Consider the following 26,090-nt stretch of genomic DNA (forward strand, 5'->3'; position numbering starts at 1 on the left):
AGACATAGCAATAGAATATATACAAAATGCATCAAAGAGAAAAGAAGACTGATAAAACAGTCTCAGTGACTTGTGGGGATATTAAAGCACATGGTATATACATATTTGCTGTCTCAGAAAGAGATGAGACAGACTGGGGCAGAAAAATAGTAGCTCGACAGTTTCTAATTTTTTTGAAAGCTATAAATACAGAGAATAAAAAATCTCAATGATCTTCAAGAAAGAGACACACATACACACATGCCCCAAACCACTCCAAAGCATACAACAATCAAGTTATTGAAAACTAGAAAACTGGTTGACTAAAAAAAGATACTTTACATATATCAGAACAACTAGAAAAAGACATTGCACACACATAGGAAAAACATTAGTATGGATTTCTTATAAGAAATTAAAGCTAAAAACAATGGGACAGTGACTTTTAAGTACTGATAAAACAGAAAAACTCCCCCCAAAAAAACAAAAACAAAACCAAAACAAACAAAAAACCTTGTCTACCCACAATTTTCTATCCAGTGAAATTATCCCTCAGAAATGAATACTAAGGTGGGGGCCAAGATGGCCAACTAGAAGCAGCAGCGATCAGAGGCTCCCATCGAAAGAATCATAATGGCATGTGAATCCTGCACCAGCAACCAAGGTATCCAGGATCTCTCACCAGAACTGACTAGGCAGCTGGTGTGATCCACGGAGAGGAAGGAAGAGCAGTGTGGTATGACTGCACACCCGAGAGCCACACGGAGCAGGGGAGACCCCACCCCCACAAGCCAAGGGAGGCAGTGAGAGTGCTACCCAGCTGAGGAAACTGCTTTTTCCATGGAACTGTGCAATCCATGGATTGGAAGATCCCACTCGCGAACCCACGCCACTGGGGCCTAGGGTCCCAACCCCAGAGCTGTGCAGATTCTCAACAGCCTCTCAGCTAGAATCTGCTTAAGGCTGCCAAGTTACAGGGGAGAGGGGTGACCAGCACCACAGCGCAGCTGCCTGCTGTCTACACCATTTGAGCTCCTTGGGGAAGGGGCAGCAGCCAGCACTGGGACTCATAACTGCTTATCACACTAGGCTCCCTGGGCAGGAGAAGGGCAGCATCCATCTCCATCTATCAGGCTGCAGTTTTCCACTGCTGGAGCCAGTGAGGTGGGACAGCTTGGTCCCAAGAGGTGTCTCCCACAGCCCAACACACTGGCTGTGGCAGACTGGCCAGACTGCCTCTTCAGGCCTGGATGGGGCCCCCATGCAGGAACTCTAACAACTCCAGCCAGAGGCTCTGGGACAGGACCATGATCTCCCTGGGCCTGACCCCCTTGGGGTAGGGGTGGCCATAGTATCTGTCAACCAGCAGACTTAGCCTTTCCTCCTGGTAGTTCTGAGTAATCCCAGCAACCCAGATGAGTGGGTTTCCCCCAGCAAAGCACATCCTCTCCACCAAGGGACAAAGTGCTTCATTAAACAGGTCTGTTCCCTGTGCCACGCAACGAGGTGAGACCCTCAAACAGGGGTTGTCAAACATCCTATACAGGAGTGATCCTACTGGCATCAGGTTGGTGCCCCTTGAGGTCAGAGATCCCAGAATAAGGAGCAGGCACTTACCTTTGCTGTTCTCCAGCCTTCTTGAGTGACATCTGCAGGCATAGAAGTGAACCAGAGGAATATGGCCTGAAGTGAAACCCCAGCAAAGTGCAGCAGCCCTACAGAAGAGGGACCTGACTATTGAAAGAAAAACAAACAAAAAGCAACAGCAGCATCAACAACAAAAAAAGTCCCCATAAAAACTCCATCCAAGAGTCAGCAGCCTCAAAGATCGAAACTAGACAAACTCACGGTGATAAGAAAAAAATCAACGAAAAAATGCTGAAAACCCAGAAAGCCAAAGTGCCCCTTCTTCAAATGATCACACTGCCTCTCTAGCAAGGGCACAGAATTGGACAGAGGATGAGATGGAAGAATTGACAGAAGTAGGCTTCAGAAGATGAGTAATAAAAAAAAAACTTCTGTTGAGCTAAAGGTTCATGACCTAAGCCAATGCAAAGAAGCTAAGAACCTTTATAAAAGAGGAGCTAACTGGATTAACCAGTTTAAAGAGGAACATAAATGACATGATGCAGCTGAAAAACACAGCATGAGAACTTCGTGAAGCATACACAAGAATCAGTAGCCAAATCGACCAAGTGGAAGAAAGTATATCAGAGTTTGAAGACCACCTTGCTGAAGTAAGGCATGCAGACAAGATTAGAGAAAAAAGAATGAAAAGGAGCACACAAAGCCTCCAAGAAATATGGGACTATGTAAAAAGACCAAACCTATGACTGATTGGAGTACCTGAAGGAGACAGGGAGAATGGAACCAAGCTGGAAAACACTTCAGGATATTATCCAGGAGAACTTCCCCAACCTAGCAAGACAGGCCGACATGCAAATTCAGGAAATACAGAGAACACCACTAAGATACTCCATGAGAAGATCAACCCCAAGACACATAATTGTCAGATTCACCAAGGTGAAATGAACAAAAAAACGTTAAGGCCAGCCAGAGAAAAAGGTCACGTCACCTACAAAGGGAAGCCCATCAGACTAACAGCAGACCTTTCAGCAGAAACCCTACAAGCCAGAAGAGATTGGGAGCCAATATCAAACATTCTTAAAGAAAAGAATTTCCAACCCATAGTTTCATAGCTGGCCAAACTAAGCTTTGTAAGTGAAGGAGAAATAAAATCCTTTCCAGAGAAGCAAATGCTGAGGGATTTTGTCACCACCAGGCCTGCCTTGCAGGAGCTCCTGAAGGAGACACTAAATATGGAAAGGAAAAACTGGTACCAACCACTGCAAAAAACACACCAAAATATAAAGACCAATGACACTATGAAGAAACTGCATCAACTAGTGTGCAAAATAAGCAGCTAGCATCATGATGACAGTATCAAATTCACACATAACAAAACTAACCTTGGCCGGGAGCTGTGGCTCACGCCTGTAATCCCAGCACTTTGGGAGGCTAAGGCAGGTGGATCACCTGAGGTCAGGAGTTCAAGACCAGCTAGGCCAACATGGTGAAAGCCCCATCTCTACTAAAAATACAAAAATTAGCTGAGTATGGTGGTGAGCACCTGCAATCCCAGCTACTTGGGAGGCTTAGGCAGGAGAATCACTTGAACCCAGGAGGCGGAGGTTACAGTGAGACGAGATCACGCCATTGCACTCCAGCCTGGACAACAAGAGTGAAACCTTGTCCAAAAAAAAAAAAAAAAAAAATACAAACCTTAAATGCAAATGGATTAAATGCTCCAATTAAACGACACAGACTGGCAAATTCGATAAGGAGTCAAGACCCATTGATCAGTGTGCTGTATTTAGGAGACCCATCTCACATGCAAAGACACACATTGGCACAAAATAAAAGGATGGGGGAAAATTTACTAACCAAATGGAAAGCAAAAAATAAAAATAAAAAATAAAAAAAGGAGGGGTTGCAATCCTAGTCTCTGACAAAACAGACTTTAAACCAACAAAGATCAGAAAAGACAAAGAAGGCAGTCCCAGCCGCCAGCCCCAGACAGTGGAATCCTTGGGCTCCTGAGCTTCAGGATGATTCATGCTAAGAGATGGACCCTGAAGAAGCACTTTGTTGGCAATCCTACTAGTAGTGACTTTGAGTTGAAGACAGCTGAGCTCCCACCCTTAAAAAATAGAGAGGTCCTGCTTGAAGCTTTGTTCCTCACTGGGGACCCTTACATGAGAGTGGCAGCCAAAAGACTGAAGGAAGGTGATACAATGATGGGGCAGCAAGTGGCCAGATTTGTGGAAAGTAAAAATGCAGCCTTACCAACAGGAACTATTGTACTGGCTCCTTCAGGCTGGACAGCACACTCCATTTCTGATGGAAAAGATCTGGAAAAGCTGCCAACAGAGTGGCCTGACACAGTACCACTGTCTCTGGATCTGGGGACAGTTAGCATGACAGGCCTCACTGCCTACTTTGGCCTACTTGACATCTGTGGTGTGAAGGGTGGAGAAACAGTGATGGTTAATGCAGCAGCTGGAGCTGTGGGCTCTGTTTTGGGGCAGATTACAAAGTTCAAGGGCTGCAAAGTGGTTGGAGCAGTAGGGTCTGACAAAAAGACTGCCTACCTTAAAAAGCTTGGATCTGATGTTGTCTTTAACTACAAGACAGTAGAGTCTTTGAAGAAATTTTGAAGAAATCCTCTCCTGATGGTTACAATTGTTATTTTGATAATGTAAGTGGATAGTTTTCAAACACTGTTATCTCCCAGATGAAGAAATTTGCAAGAATTGCCATATGTGGAGCTATCTCTACATATAACGTATACATATCTACATATAACACCTGTAATCCCAGTACTTTGGGAGGCCGAGGCAGGTGGATCACCTAAGGTCAGGAGTTTGAGACCAGCCTGGCCAACATGGTGAAATCCCCATCTCTACTAAAAATACAAAAATTAGCTGGGTGTGGTGGTACCAGCCCACTTCCCCCAGGCCCAACCCCAGAGATTGTTATCTATCAGGAGCTTCACATAGAAGGGTTCATCGTGACCTGCTGGCCAGGAGATGCCCACCAAAAAGCTCTAAAGGACTTGCGGAAATGGGTCTCCCAGGGTAAAATCCAGTACCAGGAATATATCATTGAAGGATTTGAAAACATGCCAGCTGCATTTATGGGAATGCTGGAAAGAGATAATTTGGGGAAAACAATAGTGAAAGCATGAAAAAAATGACATATGGAATCTGAATGCCACTTAGATGATTACTTAATTTGTTTTTCACCATTTAGCAAAAATATATACTGCTTTAAATGTCTAAGAAATAGTACTTGTAATGGGTTTGACCTACCCAATAAAATACATTTAACTGGTATGTAATTAGTGATGGAGGATGAAAATTTCAGAGTCAACAACAACCAGCCACCTCACTGTTCACTACAGCTTCTTCTGAGTTGTGGTAGAAAATAATGGCTTTGGAGTTTGAAAGTTTATCAAACACTGCATGTTCTCATAAGTGAAAGCTGTACAGTGAGAAAACATGGACACAGGGAAGGGAACAACACATACTGGGGCCTATGGGGGGTGGGAGGAAGGAGAGCATCAGAATAAATAACTAATGCATGTGGGGCTTAATACCTAGGTGATGGGTTGATAGGTGCAGCAAACCACCATGGCGTACGTTTACCTATGAAACAAACCTACACATTCTACACATGTATCCCAGAACGTGAAATAAAATACAAATTAAAAAAAAAAAGACAAAGAAGGGCACTACATAATGGTAAAGGGATCAATTCAACAAGAAAAGCTAACTGTCCTAAATATACATGCACCCAATACAGGAGCACCCAGATTCATAAAACAAGTTCTTAGAGACCTACAAAGAGACTTAGACTCTCACACAATAATAGTGGGAGACTTTAACACCCCACTCTCAATATTAGACAGATCAATGTGACAGAAAATTAACAAGGATATTCAGGACTTGAACTCGGCTCTGGATCAAGTGAACCTAATAGACGTCTACAGAACTCTCCACCCCAAATCAACAGAATATACATTCTTCTCAGCACCACATAGCACTTACTCTAAAACAGACCACATAATTAGAAGTAAAACACTCCTCAGCAAATGGAAAAGAACTGAAATCACAACAAAATTATCTTAGAACATAGTGCAATCTAATTAGAACTCAGGATTAAGAAATTCACTCAAAACCACAAAATTACATGCAAATTGAACAACCTTCTCCTGAATGACTCCTGGGTAAATAACGAAATTAAGGTAGAAATCCAGAAGTTCTTTGAAACCAATGAGAACAAAGAGACAATGTACCAGAATCTCTAGAACACAGCTACGGCACTGTTAAGAGGGAGATTTATAGCACTAAATGCCCATATCAGAAAGCTAGAAATCTCAAATTGACAACCTAACTTCATAATTAAAAGAGCTAGAGAAACAAGAGCAAATTAGTTTAAAAACTAGGAGAATACAAGAAATAACTAACATCAGAGCAGAAATGACGGAGAGAGAAACACGAAAAACCCTCCAAAAAAATCAATGAATCCAGGAGCTGTTTTTTTTTTTTAAAAAAAATAACAAAATAGATAGACCGCTAACTAGACTGATACATAAGAAAAAAGAGAAGAATCAAATAGACACAATAAAGTATGATAAAGGTGATATCACCACTGACCCCACAGAAATACAAACTACCGTCAGAGAATACTATAAACACCTCTACACAAATAAAACTAGAAAATCTAGAAGAAATGGAGAAATTCCTGGACACATACACCCTCCCAAGAATAAACCAGGAAGAGGTCAAATCCTTGAATAGACCAATAACAACTTATGAAACTGAGGCAGTAATTAATAGCCTACCAACCAAAAAAAGCCCAGGACCAGATGAATTCACAACCAAATTCTACCAGAGGTACAAATAGGAGCTGGTACCTTTTCTTCTGAAACTATTCCAAACAATTGAAAAGAAAGGACTCCTCCCTAACTCATTTTATGAGGCCAGCATCATCCTGATACCAAAGCCTGGCAGAGACACAGCAAAAAAAGAAAACTTCAGGCCAATATTCCTGATGAATATCGATGCAAAAATCTTCAATAAAATACCAACAAACCAAATCGAGTAGCCCATCAAAAAACTTATCCACCACGATCAAGTCAGCTTCATTGCTGAGATGCAATGCAAGGCTGGCTCAACATACACAAATCAATAAATGTGATCCATCACATAAACAGACCCAAAGACAAAAACCACATGATTATCTCAATGGATGCAGAAAAGGCATTTGATAAAATTCAACATTCCTTTATGTTTAAAACTCTCAATAACCTAGGTATTGATGGAACATATCTCAAAATACTAAGAGCTATTTATGACAAACCCATAGCCAATATCGTACTGAATGGGCAAAATGTGGAAGCATTCCCTTTGAAAACTGATACAAGGCAAGGAGGGCCGGGCGCGGTGGCTCACGCCTGTAATCCCAGCACTTTGCGAGGCCGAGGCAGGCAGATCACGAGATCAGGAGATCAAGACCATCCTGGCTAACACGGTGAAACCCTGTCTCTGCTAAAAATACAAAAAATTAGCCAGGCGTGATGGCGCATGCCTGTAATCCCAGCTACTCAGGAGGCTGAGGCAAGAGAATGGCGTGAACCCGGAAGATGGAGCATGCAGTGAGCCGAGATGGTGCCACTGCACTCCAGCCTGGGTGACAGAGCGAGTCTCCATCTCAAAAAAAAAAAAAAAAAAAAAAGGCAAGGATGCCCTCTGTCACCACTCCTATTCGACACAGTATTAAAAGTTCTGGCCAGGGCAATCAGGCAAGAGAAAGAAATAAAGTGTATTCAAACAGGAAGGGAGGAAGTCAAATTGTCTTTGTTTGCAGACAATATGATTCTATATTTAGAAAACCCCATCATCTCATCCCCAAAACTCCTTAACCTAGTAAGCAACTTCAGCAGAGTCTCAGGGTACAAAATTGATGTGCAAAAATCACAAGCATTCCTATACACCAACAATAGACAAGCAGAGAGCCAAATCATGAATGAACTCCCATTCACAATTGCTACAAAGATAATTAAATACATAGGAATATAACTTATAAAGGATGTGAAGGACGTCTTCAAGGAGAACTACAAACCACTGCTCAAGGAAATAAGAGAGGACACAAAACAAATGAAAAAAACATTCCATTTTCATGGATAGGAAGAATCGATATTGTGAAAATGGCCATACTGCCCAAAGTAATTTATAGATTCAATGCTATTCCCATCAAACTATCCTTGAGATTCTTCACAGAATTAGAAAAAACTTAATAAATGAAGACCCCATTTTGCCAAGACAGTCCAAAGCAAAAAGAACAAAGCTGGAGGCATCACGCTACCTGACTTCAAACTATACTACAAAGCGATAGTAACAAAAACAGCATGGTACTGGTATCAAAACAGTCATATATACCAATGGAACAGAACAGAGACCTCAGAAATAACACCACACATCTACAACCATCTGATCTTCAACAAACCTAACAAAAACAAGCAATGGGGAAAGGACCTCCTATTCAATAAATGGTGCTGGGAAAACTGGCTAGCCATATACAGAAAACTGAAACTGGACCCCTTCCTTACACCTTGTACAAAAATTAACTCAAGATGGATTAAAGACTTAGATGTAAAACCCCACATTATAAAAACCCCAGAAGAAATCTAGGCAATACCAGTCAGGACATAGGCTTGAGCAAAGACTTCATGATGAAAACGCTAAAAGCTATTGCAACAGAAGCCAAGTTGACAAATGGGATCCAATTAAACTAAAGAGCTTCTGCACAGCAAAAGAAACTATCAGCAGAGTGAACAGGCAACCTACAGAATGGGTGAAATTTTTTGCAACCTACCCATCTGATGAAGGGCTAATATCCAGAATTTACAAGGAACTTAAACAAATTTACAAGAAAGAAACAAACAACTCCATCAAAAACTAGGTCAAGTACATGAACAGACACTTCTCAAAAGAAGACACTTACATGGCCAACACACATATGAAAAAAAGTTCAACATACTGATCATTAGAGTAATGCAGGTCAAAACCACAATAAGAGCCATCTCATGCCAGTCAGAATGACAATTATTAAAAAGTCAACAAACAATAGATGCTGGCGAGGCTGTGGAGAAATAGGAACACTTTTACACTCTTGGTGGGAATGTAAATTAGTTCCACCATTGTAGAAGACAGTAAAGCAATTCCTCAAGGATCTAGAACCAGAAATACCATTTGACCAAGCAATTCCATTACTGGGTATATTCCCAAAGGGATATAAATCATTCTGCTATAAAGATACATGCATACATATGTTTATTACAGCATTATTTATAATAGCAAAGTCATGGAACCCCCAAATGCCCATCAATGATAGACTGGATAAAGTAAATGTGGTACATATACACCGTGGAATACTGTGCGGTTATAAGAAGGAATGCAATCATGTCCTTTACAGGGACATGGATGAAGCTGGAAGCTATCATCCTCAGCAAACTAACACAGGAACAGAAAACCAAACACCACATGTTCTCACTCATAAGTGGAAGTTGAACAATGAGAACAGATGGACACAGGGAGGGGAACAAGACACACCAGGGCCTGTTGGGGGTTGGGAGGTGAGGGGAAGGAACTTAGAGGACAGGTCAATAGGTGCAGCAAACCACCACGACACAGGTACATCTATGTAACAAATCTGCATGTTCTGCACACATTCCCAGAACTTAAAGTAAAATAAAAATCATAATAAAAAAATGAATACTGAATCAAAACTTTTCAGATAAACAAAAGCTGAGAAAATTAAGCAGGAGCAAGTCTACATTACAAGAAATGTTAAATGAAGTTCTCCAGTCAAAAGGAAAATGATGTAACTTGCAAACTTATATCTACACAAACAAATGAAGAGTACTGCAAATAGTATATATGTGGGTATATAAAAAAGACTGTTCCCCTCATTTTTAAGATCTTTAATGGGTAATCTAATTCTAAGATAAAAATAATTTAGTGTGTGGTTCATAACACGCAGAAATAAAATGTATGACAACAACAGCACAAGGGACAGAATGGGGAATAAAATACTACTTTACGGGTTTCAAATTATTTGTGAAATATCATTATAACATTTAAAAGTAGATTATAATAAATCAAAGATACATATTTTAAACCAAAAAGTAGTATAGGCAAATGGAAAAATGTGAGCCAAATATGTAATTTCAAATTTTCTAGTAGCCACATTAAAAATCTAACAAGAAACAGGTAAAATTAATTTTAATGATTTTATTTAACCCAACAAGAAAAAACTGTCACAAGAAAAAAGCTAACAAATTAAAAATCACCAACTGAGATCTCCCAGAGAATTGAGGTCACAGGGCAAACCACCACTCTGAAAACCAGAGAGATGGGCAGATATAGTGAATCACAACTTACCGGGAGGAGAAACTGTTGAAGTCAGTAACTGATAGGAACACTTAAATAGTAATTGACAAATAGCTACAGACTGATTGCAAATTAGCTTGAGAATTAAAAACTCCTGGTGACCCAGTGTAGGGTTCCCCACACTTATGATTTTACTTCTAAAAGCCCAACAAAGGGTCACACAGTGAAGATGAAAGAAAACATCTCCTTGTGCTTTGGGAAGGGGAAAAGGGGAAAGCAACCCTTTTGAAATTGGCCCAGAGTGTTCTATTCTTCATAACAAAGACCTGCCCTCAACAGAAACTACTTTACCAGGGCCTTATCTGATCAAACATAGGGGCAATTAGACAACTCTAGTGCACTCTACCCATCTTGTCTCACATAAAGAAGGGAAAAAAAGGCTAAGAAATTATTCTGGAAGTTACATCCCAGGGACTTTGCTCATTTGACAAAAAAAAAAAAAAAAAAAGGATTTAAGCAGATGATTATAGAATGTTTCCCTTCCTCTCCTCCCCAATACTTTATTATTACAATAGGGCTCCAGTAAAATAAAAGTAGATTATAACTGAGAGCGTTAGAGACAGGGTCTAATTAAGAAGGCATTTCTAGGGAAATCCAAAGACAACAAGGGAGGCAAAAACAAGGACACTAGAGGAAATTTAAGGCTCTGACACCTATAGCTACAGCAAATACTAAATACTGCACAACTCCTAGCCAGATAAACATAAAACCTTACACGAAAGCCCTATTTACCTCTGTTCCTATTGCTTAGTATACCACATACAGCTTTCAAAACAAAAACAAAAACAACTCAAGTCATCTTAAAATGCAGGAAAAGGCCAGGTGCGGTGGCTCACGCTTGTAATCCCAGCACCTTGGGAGGTCGAGGAGGATGGATCACAAGGTCAGGAGTTGGAGACCAGCCTGAACAACAAGGTGAAATCCTATCTCTACTAAAAATACAAAAAATTAAAAAATTAGTCAGGCATGGTGGCACTTGCCTGTAATCCCAGCTACTCAGGAGGCTGAGGCAGGAGAATTGCTTGAACCCAGGAGGCGGAGGTTGCAGTGAGCCAAGATCTTGCCATTGCACTCCAGCCTGGGTGACAGAGCAAGACTCGGTCAAAAAAAAAAAAAAAAAAAAGGAAGCAGGAAAAAAGACAAGCAGTCTAAAAAGACAATATAAGCATTATAACCAGACCCAGCTATGACACAAATGGTTTTTTTCTAGGCTGGAAATTTTAAATAACTATGACCTGTTAAGGGCTCTAAAGAAAATGGTGGGCAACATGTAAGACCAGATTGGTAATGTAAACAGAGAGATGAAAACTCTAAGAAATAATCAAAAACACTGTGACAAAAATAAAGAATGCCTTTGATGGTCTCAATAGACTGAATATGGCTGAAGAAAGAATCCATGAACTCGAAGATGAATTAATAGAAACTCCCACAACATAAATGTAAAGACCCAATAGAGTGAAACAATTACAATAGAACATCCAACTGTGAAACAATTTCAATAAGTGTAACATGCACAACTGAAATACCAGGAGAAGAAAAAGAATGGAGCAGAAGATATATTTGAAATAAAAATGTCCAAGACTTTTCCAAAATAACGACAGACATGAAACTGCAGTTTCAGTTATCTCAGAGAACACCAAGCAGGATAAATGTCAAAAAAACCCACTATACATAGGCATATCATATTCAAACTTCCGAAAGACAAAGAGAAATCCTTCAGAAAAGCCAAAGGAAAGAACAACTTACTTATAGAGAAACAAGGAAGAGCATTACAGATGACTTCTCATCAGAAACCACACAAGCAGGAAGAGAATGGAGTGAAATATATAAAGTGTTGAGAGAAATAAACTCACTAACCTAGAATTCTACATCTAGTGAAATTTATTCTTCAAAACTGAAGGAGAACTAAAGACTTTTTCACAGAAACAAAATTGAGAGGTCATTGTCAGCAGACCTTGCCCTGTAAGAAAAACTAAAGTTGTTCTTCATGGAGCAGGAAAATGATCTAGGTCAGAAACTTGGATCCACATAACAAAAGGAAAAGTGTCAGGGAATGAAGTACAAGTAAAGTAAAATGTTTTGTTTTTCTTATTCTTAATTGATTGAAAAGATAATTATTTAAGGTAATAACAATAACAATGTATTGGTGATGGTATTCATATGGACAAATAAAATGAATGACAGTAATGTCATAAGAGATGAGAGGGAAAATTGGAAATAGTCTGTTTTAGGGTACTTTCACTGCACATGAAGAGGAAGAAATATTAACTGTATATGTATGTGGCAATCCATAGGGCAACTACTTAAAAAATTGAAAAGAAAGTGTAATTGATATGCTAAAAGAAGAGATACAATGGAATCATATAAAACCAGAAAATGCAGAAAAAGAGATTTTAAAAAAGAACCAGTACAATGAATAGAAAACAGTTACAAACAGTAAATATTGATTCGACAATATCAATAATCACTTTAAGTGAGAATGGTCTAAATGTACCAATTAAAAGATTGTCAGAGCAGCTAAAAAACAAGATTCGACTATTGTATTTGAATACAGATGTGATTCCCAGTCTACTTTCAGGCAAGTTTTCACCACTGTTTGTTATTTGGTTTCCTGTCATTAAAAAAAGTTGACTAACTTCCCTACTAACTGGCACACTCAGACAGTAAAGAGCTTAAAGGAGAGGGGCTTTGAGCAGAATGGCAGCATACTGATATAAGAGAATAAGAGCAGGGAGCTAGGAGATGCATGAAACTGCAGCAAAGTAGCCTCAGCCTCTGAATTCAAGTGCCCTTCAAGGAACTGAACTCATTTAACCATACTATCATATTTGGGAAGCACGGATTATTACTTCCATTTCACATTTTGTGAAAACTGTTAAGTATCTTCTGTGTACTCTAGACAAGACATCCAGGCTCCAGGCCTCTCTTACATGGTCCAGCACTTATTTCATGGAATCCTCTCTACTTTGCCCTTCTGTATTCACTACTGCCCACTCCCTTGTCCTCTGCCAATTCCATCGTGATTCTATAGGAAAATGGGATGTCTGTCATTCTCTGCAGCTGTGAACTTTGCATCTTTCTTTGGCTTTAAAATATCTGGCCTGTAATGATAAGCATTCAGCAAGCCACTGAAAAGCAATGGCACTTAAGAAAATCTCCGGCAACTCTGTCTTTTCCTCTTGCTTTCTCAGTCCTGCTCAAAGTTGTCTTGTTGGCAGGCAGCCACCTGTGAAATGTGCACATTTCAAAGCAAATGGCTCCAGGAGCTCATAATTGCTGCCAAACGTGTGTGGATTTTAATAGCCCATTTTCATTAGCCTTGTGTGAAATCACCTGTCTCTGTGTTGTTACCCAACTTAATTGTCAATTATGGTGATTAAGCTTGGCTTTCACTACCATCGCTGGTAATCATTAGTATTATCTCTGAGGCTGAATGAAGGGAAAAAAAATCATACCAGAAAAAAATATCATTTTGTAGGTGAAGGTGAATATTTTGGTGTCAATGAATGAGGAGAATGGCATTTTTTTTTTATTTGGGCTGAACCAAACTTGAGTCTACCTGTTATTTCTAACCTGCCTTTTAGATACTTTAGGACAAACACTTCTCTTTTGTCACTTGGTTTTCTGTCACCGAAGAAGGATTCCGGATACCTATCCCTTTGCAGTTCTCCCGAGATGAGCATAGGTAATTAAGACAGTAAGTTAGATAATTAATGCCTTTAAAATGCTTCCAGCAATGTCAGTGATTCCAAGTATAATAGGTGGAGCCCTAGAAAAACTTGGGAGATAGCACAGAAAGTGCTGCCAAGGTACAACTTGAGATTTTGATTGATGTTCTTTCTGGTTTCATCAGTCTTGTTAAATTTTAAGCACCTTACCTTGCCTTCTTGACTACGGGGTCATCTAATTTTGCATCTTGACTAGTATTTTACTTTTTCGTGGAATTTGCAATGAACAATAGTGAAAATCAATGACATTATCATTATCATCCTTTTCCTCCTTCTTTACAAATTTTAATTTAGTAAAATCCCAAACTCATTTCTCTTATGCTTTTATGGGATTTCAGGACATGGCAAAATAATGAAAGACATTTTTGAAAATGATATCATTAGACATCATCTCTAGTATTTGAGTGCCATGTGTGTCCCCAAGGTTTATGACACTCTTAAGACTTGACAGTTTCCTTTATCTTTCCAAAACCCTTGGAAGAAACTAATAAGAGTTTTTTTTTTAATTCTAATTTAATGGGAAGAAAGAAATTAAGTCATGCAAGCTTAAGGGATATGAAGAGTGAATCAGTGACTATTGCCTTCCGGGGTAGAGGAGGAATGAGGCTCTATTCCAGATAGTCCTTAATGAAAACACCTAAAATCCATAACCTAGCAAAGATCCTCTGGCAAGTCTGGACTGAGGCTGGCAAGAGTTACAAACGAATTAGCTTTCTGGACAGTTTCCCTCTCTTCCCACTTTCCCATTCCCATTTAGTGTTCTTTACAGGGTTTTGTTTATAAAGGCCTGATTATAACAAATGCTGTCTTCATCACTTGGTTTCCAAAACCCCTGTACTCAAGATTACAGAGTGTCCTCAGAAGTTTCATGGTTGCTCACCCGTGAAGAGTGGAGGACTGGAATCCAAACTCTTATGGTGCTTTTCTAATTTCTGTAAATATGCATTTTTCTTATAATTAAAAAATGTGTTTTTTTAATTTCCCAAAAAGGAGAATGTAATTTATCACTTGGAATAGAGGAGGAAGACAAATTACAGCTGAAACATTTTCTCTTTTATGAAGCTTTAACCAATTCTTCCTCTTCCAAGTCCCTAAGACAAAATAAATTGCCCTTTTTCCTATGTTTCCCCTTTTTCCTGTGTTCTTTATTCTTGTGTGGATTATAGAGTGACCACATTTTATTATAGTTACTTGTTGTATAATCCCACATTTTTATCCTTAAATTTTGGTCAAGAGAGGTCTTCTTTTTCAGCTGCTGTGTAATTAAGTTTAAGGGTGATGAAGGAAAGAGAAAATTCAAACACCCAAGAACTGTGAAGGATGAGCCTTTTAAAGGAGAGCTTACTGCCTTATGGTGAACTGACTCAAATGCTTTGGTAACGTGGATGTGCTGTAAGGGCTGAGTGGTTTCTTTATCAAACAGCATTCTGCAAATTCATGGAGTTCCCATGTAGACTTGCAAATGCTTGTGCTTTGTGATAGAAATGTCTCTGGAAGAGCTGACTTTGGTCTAATTGTAAACTTTTCCATTTCTCTTAGTGTGTATGTATCTCCCATTAGGACAGATTGTATATTGTATTCATTCTTTTCCATATCCTAGCACAATGTCTGATACAAAGAGAACAGCAACAAATGTTTGCTAAATAGACTTACAGTATCACACGCTACCCCCATAACTCCATAAATCAATTTTGAAATTAAAGGAGAAATAATGTTAGATATTCATTTTCTTCCTTTAAAGTCTGCACCTCCAACATATATTGGAAACAATGAAACAAGACATAATGACGTCTTTTGATATCAGGATCTTAAACTCCAGCTGATCCCCACCTCTTTTTGTTTTCATAGAACCTACGACTTCCCTCAAGAAGCTAGCAGGACAAGAAATTGCTGTTTCTAGACCCACCCTTTGCTTCTCCTTTGAGCTTACGGATCTGTTATTTTCTGGTTATTTAAATTTAAAGCTGCCTTTGAGATTTCAGCCCTCAGTATCAAGAGCTCCCAAAATTTTCCTGCAAAAATTCCTCGATTCAGCCATCTCTGCCAGTTGGGGTTTCTGAGGAAATGAACCAAAGCCGGCAGCGGTTGCTATGGTGACTGAGTCTCCCTGGAGTGAAGTCAGGGGAGCATCCATTTGAAGGAATGGGGGAGCTATATTCTAGAAGAATGACCATCTGCTAAGAATGAAGTGATCCTGGAGAAGGAGTGGGGTTAGGGGAGTCTTAAGGAATATGGAAAAACTTAGAATAGATACTATGACAGATGCATCAGCAACTCAACAAGAGATGAGTAAAGTGATTGCCTGAACAGCAGTGAGAGTCCGGCCTAGGAAAGACTGCACGTATCTGAGTGGACCCTGGAAGCACGGCTTTGTGGTTATTCACAGAAACTCTCAGCAGCCTGGGAGTGGCAGCAGAGAAGAGGACAGAAGAAGTGACCAGAGCTTGGTATTGGCAAAGAAGAAACATGAAATATGTGTAGATCATGCACACTTGTGAGACATAAATACACTTCAGATTAAGAAGAACTACATTCACAGAAGTTTTGTTTAAAACAGTTTGCCACAGAATGAACAGAAGTTTGTTTGTGTGAAACTGAAGTGTGATGGAAAGCAAAACCTCTTATTATTTGAGCAATAATCCCCAAATCACAGTTACTATGAGGGTACATTTTACGATTTATTAGTAGAAACATAGTACCTGTTACATAGTCTAGCTCAGTAAATTCTTGTCTTGATATATTAAAAATTATTTTCTGTCACGCAGGCTAGAGTGCAGTGGCACAATCAGCTCACTGCAGGCTTGAACTCTTGGGCTCAAGAGATTCTCCCACCTCAGCCTCCCAGGTAGCTGGGACTACAGGTGTGTGCTGCCACACCTGGATAATTTTTTTTATAGAGTCAGGGTCTTACTATGCTGCCCAGACTGATCTTGAACTCTTGGGCTCAAGAGATCCTCCAGCCTCAGACTCCCAAAATGCTGGAATTAGTTTTAAACCACCGTGCCTGGCCATTTATTTATTTATTGAGACAAAGTCTCCCTCTGTCACCCAGGCTGGAGTGCAGTGGCGCAATCTCAGCTTACTGCAACCTCCGCCTCCCAGGTTCAAGCGATTCTCCTGCCTCAGCCTTCCGAGTAGCTGTGATAACAGGTGTGTGCCACCACACCAGGCTAATTTTTTGTATTTTTAGCAGAGATGGGGTTTCACCGTGTTAGCCTGGATGGTCTCGATCTCCTGACCTCGTGATCTGCCTGCCTCGGCCTCCCAAAGGTATTTTATTTTTTAACCTGTTTATCCACTAGTTGGTAAGTTATTTGAAGGCAAGAATTATGGCTTGTTCATTTTTTTTGTCCTTCGAAGCATTGATATAGGATCTCTTGCATAGTAGTTTCCTAATACCTGTTTGTTGCCCCAGAATAACAAATTCTCAAAGTTGGAAAGGAACTAGAAAGATCATAAGACACCATCCCATATCCAGGAATGAATTTCCTCCCAAACCTCCAGGGTAAATGGTGTTCCACCTCTCCATGGTGCCTCCAGTGATAGGGAGCCTGCTGCCTCCCACAGCAGCCCACCCCACAGTTGGACAGCTGGTATTGCTGGAAAGTGTTCCTTTGTACTGTGTTGAGATTTCAGCCAGCCTAGTGTGATAGCTCAAGCCTCTAATCCCAGCTACTCAGGAAGCTGAGGTGGGAGGATGGCTTGAGGCCCGGAATTTGAGATCAGCTGGAGCAACACAGCAACACCGTTTCTCAAAAAAAAAAAAAGAAAAAGAAGAAAGAAAAAGAAAGAAAAGAAAGAAAGAAAGAAAAAAGAAAGAAAGAAAAAGAAAGTTGCTTTCCTGTGACGTCTACTCATAGTGCCTTTTGCTGCTCTCAGAGCCACACATAGTTCCTTCATGAGTCCATCTCATAGCCCTTCAAGTATTTGAAGCAGCTTTCATGTTATTGGGGATCTAATATTCTCTATTCCTTTATGTGTTCTTCAAATAAATGTCTTTCAAGATCCTCTATCTCTCTTCTTGGGGTCTGGTTAGCCAAAATTTCTCATAACATGCAGAGCCTGGAAAGAACCCCACAAAACAGTGAGGCAAAACCAACACAAAGAAGAGCTGGATAAGGCTTCTGTTCATATACTTATGAACACTTAACTTCTCTGGCAGTGGTTCCTCTGACACCAATGTAACTAATAGCTAACTGAAGCACCCATGTTGTCTCCTGTAAATCACTGTGCAGTCCAATCTTACTCATTCCAGACTTGTGTAGCTGGGTTTAGAAACCAGGTAAATGGCTTTATATTTATCCTTCTTAATTGATTGTCCTAATTTATCATGGCTATTGAGATGCTTTTAAAAGCCTGGTTCCATGAGGAATAATGCTCCTTCCCTCTGGTGTTATTGTGAGGATTACGTGAAACAATGCATGCAAAGCACCTAAAATACCATGCACATATTAGGTACTCAATAAATAGTAGTTCATGTGATTATGACCAACCAAATTTGAATTAAACAATGAATTCTAAATTCTCTGACACCTTAGTATTCTGGGATAACAGAAACAAATATTATTTTTCAGGGTAAACAAGTAATTTGGGACGCCTGATTCTGTTTTATTACTCAACCTAACATTTTTGTTTGTTGCATGTTTTAAAAACTCTGCCTGTAACTAAAAAGGAGTAGAAATAAGTTAGGTCACAAAGCAAAACATTCCTTATCCTTACTCGACAAGCATGTTATCCAAGCGATGCAAACAGTAAGATCATCAGATGAATGACTGTCAAAAGGAAAAGATTTGCTGAGAAAATATAGTCAGAAGCATCCATCAAAAATGGATGAAGTGGCAATTTCAACACTGGGAGTGAGACTGATAAATATAAACAAAACATGATGCCAAAAAAGATATGTTTTTGTATTTAGTGCAAATTTGAGTTAACAAATGAAATAACTTGATATATGTAGGGATATCAAATGAGTTACATGTAGCTATAAGGAGTGACTTTTAGCTGGTTGCATTATTAGGGCCCTGAAGTTATCAAGCCTGTAATGTCAAATTTCCCAAAGTGTAGTTCAAAGACTTTATGCTTCAGAATCACCTAGGGTGCTTGTTTAAGAAGATTACTAGGTATTGTCCCAAACCACTAAATTATAATCACTAAAGATTGGACCCAGGAATCTGAACATTAACAAGCTTTCCAATTGATTCTGATGTCCACAAAAGGTTGAGAACCTCTGCAGTATAGGGTAACCTGGAGAGCAAAGGGTAGTTACTGCTTGGAGGAAAGTGAGGGAATTTCACCACCCCTACTGCAGGGGACACGAATCTACTACATGCCTTGTCACTCCCTTAGAAGCTATTAACTTGAAAGCAAAGTCTCTCCCTTGATCTGCCGTACCCATTCTGGATCATAGTACAGATCATATAGAAAAACTGAGGCCTCCACAGCCATGAAACCTCTGAAATGACTCAGCAAGATAACCTACCCAGGAGTAAGCTAATTCCTAAGAGATCAGAGAAGGCCTCCACCATTGCCAGCTTCCTATATCCAAAAAGCACCTGAAGGATTAATGATCTTGAGTGCATTGGACTTAACTTCCTGAATCACAACTGAGGACAGCACTCCTGCTCCACAGCAGTTCACTGCTAGCTATCATGTGTGTACCATGTGACTCCACCTTTGTGGTTGACTGGAATGGGAATGGATTCCTACCCAAGCTGTGACAATCAGATTTTCTCTCCTGAGGTTTTAGAATTGGATCTGAGAATTAGCAAGTTGATCACTCAGTTGGTTAGAAATAGAACATGTAAACTTGGGATCTCTGTTTACTCTGTGGACAAAAAAGCAGAAAAAATGAGTTGCATGTAGAGATAAGAAGGAAGCAAATGGGCGGAGAGAAGCAAAGACATGGGAACTGTTCCTGCTTCTAGCTTCTTCTGCAGATCCAGCTGCACTCTTGCCCTTGGGTTCTATGAGAGACCCTTGTATCCTTCTACCAAATCCTTCTTTTCCATATTATACTGACTGAAGGAGCATTCTGTTACTTTCAGCTAGAAGGATCCTAATTAGCTAACTCCTTTTTGCCACATGTCCATTTTCCCTTTCTCACCACCCAGTGGAATCCTTTCCTGTTACCTACATTTCCATTCACATCTCTGTGTTCTGTGCCTTTGACTCAATTTCCCACTGGTGCCTTCCCACCCAAACTTTTCATGGAATCTGTCTTGTGATTGATAAACTCCTCTCCATCATTAACTCACTGCTCTTTCTCCTCTGGCTTTAATTGAAGTCCGGTTCTCCTCACAGGCTAACAGTACCCTCTGGCCCTCTCAAGAGGAGGCTGTTCTTTTCATATGCTTGCTGATAGAGCAATCATTGTTCAGGAGAGCAATGAGATTTCTAAAACTGGTTAGGCCAATCATGACTTATTCTGTAGGCTGGGTAGAGGCTCTCTTCCCTGAGGTTAAGAAATATCCACTGCATGTTTATCTGGGAAGAAGTAGGAGATTGGCTACTGGGTTGACCATGGTTTATGTCTGACATGCCTCCTGCTACCTCCTTCCCCCCATCACATACACCCATGTGCATGTGTGCGCACACACACACATACACACACAGGCACACACAGGCACACGTACTCCATTCTCCAGCCACACTGGAGATTCTTTCACCTTTGGACTTGTCCATATGCTGTTCCTGTTGACTGATAATCTTTTCACCTTCTTCTTCACCAGACTAATACCTGTACACTTTTTAGGTCTCCCTAAAATGTCTCTTGCCCTGGGAAGTTTTCCCTGACAACCCCTCCTGAGTCAAGTACCCTTGCTGTGTTCTTTCATTACAGTGCACGTCCCTTATCTTCATGTTTATCTACCTTACAATAGTACTGGTTTAAGTATCAGTCTTTCCTACAGCATCTTTCTTAGCACACATGGTAGAAAGAGGACATGCTGCCTTCCTTACCTTTGCATTCCCGGTAGCTGTAACAGTACCAGGTCCATCATGGCAGGAATTTTATAAGCATTTGTTGGGTAAATGAACAGTCTCCTTCTGAGCTGGGCTTACATTATATTAACCACCAGGTTTTCATAATTTGAGGACACATTCAAAATCCTGAGAGGTAAAGAGACCTCAGATAGATAACAAAATACATATGAGAAGTTTTGCAGCTACAGAAGAATAATGCATCATTTGACAACAAGCTGATTGTAGAATTTAGGCAATTTCCTGGGTGAGAGTCTGCCTTCTGATCTGAGGCACTGACAGACCCAGCCAATGTCCAGACAGTGTGACAGAAGCTAGCATGGTTGTGCTTCTCTGGGCCATCCAGACTCATGAGCCTCCCTCCTTGTTTTTCTCTACTTTTCCTCCTGTGTGGATCTTCATGTCTGGGGCTGGGGAATGCAGGCAGCATGTCTCTCTGGTCTTTTTAGTTTTGTTTTCTAGTCTTAATACCCTTCCTCTTTCCTTCCTCATTTCTTACTACTTACACCAAGACAAACACTAGTGACTTTTCTTTCTTTTGTGTATGCTAGAAAAAAATGAAGTGTAGTTAAAACAGGAAGCTTTAAGTTAGACACTACCTTAGAATACTATGAAAAATGGAATAAAAAGGGACAAGTAAGAAATAAGAGGTAATAAAGATAATAACAGGCAAATATCTAAAATTGTCTAGAGAGTGTTGGGAATCAAAGTTGGCCCTTTTCAGAGAGAAAGCAGTCAACTGCTTTCTTAAATTTTCCTTTACACTAATATTTAATAATTATCTGTCTCATGATTCAAGCAGCCAGGTAACCCTGAAAGAGAAAGATTCCTATGATATCTGTTACATTATTCTTCATTTTTAAAACAAAAGCAAAATCCTTATTTAAATAGCCAACATTAAACACAGCCACAGTTCCCAGATGGCTGAATAGGAACAGCTCCAGTCTACAGCTCCCAGCGTGAGCAACACAGAAGACAGGTGATTTCTGCATTTCCAACTGAGGTACTGGGTTCATCTCACTGGGGCTTGTTGGACAGTGGGTGCAGGACAGTGGGTGCAGCCCACCGAGTGTGAGCCAAAGCATGGCAAGGCATTGCCTCACCCGGGAAGCACAAGGGGTCAGGGAATTCCCTTTCCTAGCCAAGGGAAGCTGTGACAGATGGCATCTGAAAAATCGGGTCACTGCCATCCCAATACTGCGCTTTTCCAATGGTCTTAGCAAACGGCACACCAGGAAATTATAACACAATTTATAATTGGCTTGGAGGGTCCCATGCCCACGGAGCCTCACTCACTGCTAGCACAGCAGTCTGAGATGGAACTGTAAGGCGGCAGCGAGGCTGGGGGAGGGGTGCCTGCCATTGCTGAGGCTTGAGTAGGTAAACAAAGCGGCTGGGAAGCTCGAACTGGGTGGAGCCCACTGCAGCTCAAGGAGGCCTGCCTGCCTCTGTAGACTCCACCACTGGGGGAAGGGCATAGCCGAACAAAAGGCAGCAGAAACCTCTGCAGACTTAAATGTCCCTGTCTGACAGCTTTGAAGAGAGTAGTGGTTCTCCCAGCATGGAGTTTCAGATCTGCGAATGGACAGACTGCCTCCTCAAGTGGGTCTCTGAACCCCAAAGTAGCCTAACTGGGAGGCACCCCCCAGTAGGGGCAGACTGACACCTCACACAGCTGGGTACCCCTCTGAGAAGAAGCTCCCAGAGGAACGATCAGGCAGCAACATTTGCTGTTCAGCAATATTTGCTGTTCTGCAGCCTCCGCTGCTGATACCCAGGCAAACACGGTATAGAGTGGACCTCCAGCACACTCCAACAGACCTGCAGCTGAGGGTCCTGACTGTTAGAAGGAAAACTAACAAACAGAAAGGACATCCACATGAAAACCCCATCTGTACGTCACCATCACCAAAGACCAAAGGTAGATAAAACCACAAAGATGGGGAAAAAACACAGCAGAAAAGCTGAAAATTCTAAAAATCAGAGGGCCTCTCCTCCTCCAAAGGAACGCAGCTCCTCGCCAGCAACGGAACAAAGCTGGATGGAGAATGACTTTGACAAGTTGTGAGAAGAAGGATTCCGATGATCAAACTTCTCCGAGTTAAAGGAAGAAGTTCGAACCCATCGCAAAGAAGCTAAAAACCTTGAAAAAAGATTAGACGAATGGCTAACTAGAATAACCAGTGTAGAGAAGTCCTTAAAGGACCTGATGGAGCTGAAAACCATGGCATGAGAACTACGTGACAAATGCACAAGCTTCAGTAGCCAATTTGATCAACTAGAAGAAAGGGTATCAGTGATTGAAGATCAAATGAATGAAATGAAGCAAGAAGAGAAGTTTAGAGAAAAAAGAGTAAAAAGAAACGAACAAAGCCTCCAAGAAATATGGGACTATGTGAAAAGACCAAATCTATGTCTGATCAGTGTAACTGAAAGTGACAGGGAGAATGGAACCAAGTTGGAAAACACTCTGCAGGATATTATCCAGGAGAACTTCCCCAATCTAGCAAGGCAGGCCAACATTCAAATTCAGGAAATACAGAGAATGCCACAAAGATACTCCTCAAGAAGAGCAACTCCAAGACACACAATTGTCAGATTCACCAAAGCTGAAATGAAGGAAAAAATGTTAAGGGCAGCCAGAGAGAAAGGTCAGGTTAACCACAAAGGGAAGCCCATAAGATTAACAGCAGATCGCTCAGCAGAAACTCTACAAGCCACAAAGAGTGGGGGCCAATATTGAACAATCTTAAAGAAAAGAATTTTCAACCCAGAATTTCATATCCAGCCAAACTAAGCTTCATAAGTGAAAGAGAAATAAAATCCTTTACAGACAAGCAAATGTTGAGAGATTTTGTCACCACCAGGCCTGCCCTACAAGAGCTCCTGAAGGAAGCACTAAACATGGAAAGAAACAACTGGTACCAGCCACTACAAAAACATGCCAAATTGTAAAGACCATCGATGCTAGGAAGAAACTGCATCAACTAATGAGCAAAACAACCAGCTAATATCATAATGACAGGATCAAATTCACACATAACAATATTAACCTTAAATGTAAATGGGCTAAATGCAAATTGGATAGAGTCAAGACCCATCAGAGTGCTGTATTCAGGAAACCCATTTCACATGCAGAGACACACATAGGCTCAAAATAAAGGGATGGAGGAAGATCTATCAAGCAAATGGAAAACAGAAAAAAGCAGCGGTTGCGATCCTAATCTCCGATAAAACAGACTTTAAACCAACAAAGATCAAAAGAGACAAAGAAGGCCATTACATAATGGTTAAGGGATCAATTCAACGAGAAGAGCTAACTATCCTAAATATATATGCACCCAATACAGGAGCACCCAGATTCATAAAGCAAGTACTGAGAGACCTACGAAGGGACTTAGACTCCCACACAATACTAATGGGAGACTTTAACACGCCACTGTCAACATTAGACACATCAATGAGACAGAAAGTTAACAAGGATATCCAGGAATCGAACTCAGCTCTGCACCACGTGGACCTAATAGACATCTACAGAACTCTCCACCCCAAATCAACAGAATATACATTCTTCTCAGCACCACATTGCACTTATTCCAAAATTGACCACATAGTTGGAAGTAAAGCACTCCTCAGCAAATGTAAAAGAACAGAAATTATTACAAACTGTCTCTCAGACCACAGTTCAATCAAACTAGAACTCAGGGTTAAGAAACTCACTAAAAACTGCTCAACTACATGGAAACTGAACAACCTGTTCCTGAATAACTACTGGGTACATAACGAAATGAAGGCAGAATAAAGATGTCCTTTGAAACCAATAAGAACAAAGACAACATACCAGATTCTCTGGGACACATTTAAAGCAGTGTGTAGAGGGAAATTTATAGCACTAAATGCCCACAAGAGAAAGCAGGAAAGATCTAAAATTGACACCCTAACATCACAATTAAAAGAACTAGAGAAGCAAGAGCAAACACATTCAAAAGCTAGCAGAAGACAAGAAATAACTAAGACCAGAGTAGAATTGAAGGAGATAGAGACACAAAAAACCCTTCAAAAAAAAATCAATGAATCCAGGAGTTGGTTTTTTGAAAAGATCAACAAAATTGATAGACCACTAGCAAGACTAATAAAGAAGAAAAGAGACAATAGTCAAATCGACACAATAAAAAATGATATGGGGGATATCACTACCGATTACACAGAAATACAAACTACCATCAGAGAATACTATAAACACCTCTACACGAATAAACTAGAAAATCTAGAAGAAATGGATAAATTCCTTGACACATACACCCTCCCAAGACTAAACCAGGAAGAAGTTGAATCCCCGAATAGACTAATAACAAGCTCTGAAATTGAGGCAATAATTAATAGCCTACCAACCAAGAAAAGTTCAGGACCAGATGGATTCACAGCCAATTTCTAGCAGAGGTACAAGGACGAGCTGGTACCATTCCTTCTGAAACTATTCCAATCAATAGAAAAAGAAGGAATCCTCCCTAACTCATTTTATGAGGCCAGAATCATCCTGATATCCAAAGCCTGACAGAGACACAACAAAAAAAGAGAATTTTAGACCAATAGCCCTGATGAACATCGATGCAAAAATCCTCAATAAAATACTGGCACACCGAATCCAGCAGGACATCAAAAACTTATCCACCATGATCAAGTGGGCTTCATCCCTGGGATGCAAGGCTGGTTCAACATATGCAAATCAATTAATGTAACCCAGCATACAAAGAGAACCAAAGACAAAAACCACATGATTATCTCAATAGATGCAGAAAAGGCCTTTGACAAAATTCAACAACACTTCATGCTAAAAACTCTCAAGAAATTAAGTACTGATGGGACATATCTCAAAATAGTAAGAGCTATTTATGACAAAACCACAGCCAATATAATACTGAATGGGCAAAAACTGGAAGCATTCCCTTTGAAAGCTGGCACAAGACAGGGATGACCTCTCTCACCACTCCTATTCAACATAGCGTTGGAAGTTCTGGCCAGGGCAATCAGGCAGGAGAAAGAAATAAAGGGTATTCAATTAGGAAAAGAGGAAGTCAAATTGTCCCTGTTTGCAGATGACATGATTGTATATCTAGAAAACCCCATCATCTCAGCCCAAAATCTCCTTAAGCTGATAAGCAACTTCAGCAAAGTCTCAGGATACAAAATCAATGTGCAAAAATCACAAGCATTTTAATACACCAGTCACAGACAGAGAGCCAAATCATGAGTGAACTCCCATTCACAATTGCTTCAAAGAGAATAAAATACCTAGGAATCCAACTTACAAGGGATGTGAAGGGCCTCTTCAAGGAGAACTACAAACCACTGCTCAATGAAATAAAAGAGGACACAAACAAATCGAAGA

At 40.4% G+C, this 26,090-nt stretch overlaps 2 pseudogenes across 1 annotated transcript in view; one reads left to right on the forward strand and one right to left on the reverse strand.

Moving 5' to 3' along the window:
- The window catches only part of LOC100585076, a 1,278,821-nt pseudogene that overhangs the window by 212,302 nt on the left and 1,040,429 nt on the right, over positions 1–26,090 (reverse strand). The gene's annotated exons all lie outside the window — the stretch shown is intronic.
- On the forward strand, positions 3,588–4,726 carry LOC100598372 (annotated as a pseudogene).

Source organism: Nomascus leucogenys, chromosome 12 (genome assembly GCF_006542625.1).
Source record: "Nomascus leucogenys isolate Asia chromosome 12, Asia_NLE_v1, whole genome shotgun sequence".
Taxonomy (NCBI): domain Eukaryota; kingdom Metazoa; phylum Chordata; class Mammalia; order Primates; family Hylobatidae; genus Nomascus; species Nomascus leucogenys.